Genomic DNA, 1,349 nt, shown 5'->3' with positions numbered 1-1,349 from the left:
GAGGGATCGTTTTGCTGGAGGACCACGGACCATATGAAGTCGTTGATGCTACGCATTATTTTCTTTGTGAATGGAATTCCTATTTCGTTGTCGAAACGGATGCCGCCGGGAGTGGTTGTGGCATCGTTGATAACATGGTACTCCACGGCGGATATGCCATGGAAAGATAAGGAGATGATTAGGAGGGTACACAGGAAAAATGAACGAGGAGCCATGGCTGATTGATCTACAGACTTGATCGATATGTACGCTATATATAATTATATAAAATCAATTCTAATTAAATATGTTGTTGATTTTAGCAATAGTTAACTATAATTGCTTAGTCATTTATGACACATTAATTGTTTACTTAATTAGTGGTAATACGTTTCCTCTTGTTTGATTGTAATTTAAGTACGGTTTGAATCAAAGAAAGCATCTTTAAATTTTAAATGGAGCGAGATTACAAAAATCGTAACGAAATGAAAATCAAAACCTTCATCTCCATCACTCAATAATTTCGTCAGTAACTATTCGTTTGCATTTCATTACGGTTTTTGTCCCCAGCCTTAACTTTTGTGCCCCTGAGCACGTGAGGGCCATTTTGATCATTCTGCTTGCGTTTTATTTTTAAAAAAACAGTATACCAAGAACATCCGGTAGAAGTACAAGGTATCAATAAATTTAAATTATTTGAAAATTAATATGTTTAATAATAATCATTGATTATTAATAATCTGTTGTTGATATTGGATCTCACAGTTATTACAAACAATCGATGTCTATATACATATATATAGAGAGAGAGATGAACGTTCAAATAAAAACCATACAATTTGTACAAGCCGTGTAAACCTCATTCAACCAATCATAATTTTTTATTTTGTTCATGTTTTTGTAATTATGAGAGGTTGATTAACCATTTTTATTGTGGAGGGTGTTAATCATGGATGTTATCATCTTCGTTATTTTAATTTTAGAGAAATACATGAAATAGTTTCATTAAAATTTCATTAATTATTATATGAAACAATTTTATAACCATATATGAAACAAATTAATCAAAAAAAAGTATTATATAAAACAATTTCACAAGATTAAACAATGAAATCGGCGTATGAGGGTGGTTTGTACGGTTTGTACAAATGATGGTGGTTTCATTTGATTGATACTCTCTCTCTCTCTCTCTCTCTCTCTCTCTCTCTCTCTCTCTATATATATATATATATAGAGGGATGTTATTCTACACCCTTTGTCATTCCTACACCCTATACAACCTTCATCTCAACCATTCAATTTTTAATCAATTAATTGTTTCCTAATATAAAGTATTAATCATAATTAATAAACTTTATTCATATTCCATA

Source organism: Cynara cardunculus, assembly GCF_001531365.2.
Source record: "Cynara cardunculus var. scolymus isolate 2C chromosome LG 17, CcrdV1, whole genome shotgun sequence".
Taxonomy (NCBI): domain Eukaryota; kingdom Viridiplantae; phylum Streptophyta; class Magnoliopsida; order Asterales; family Asteraceae; genus Cynara; species Cynara cardunculus.
This window is presented reverse-complemented; position numbering follows the sequence as displayed.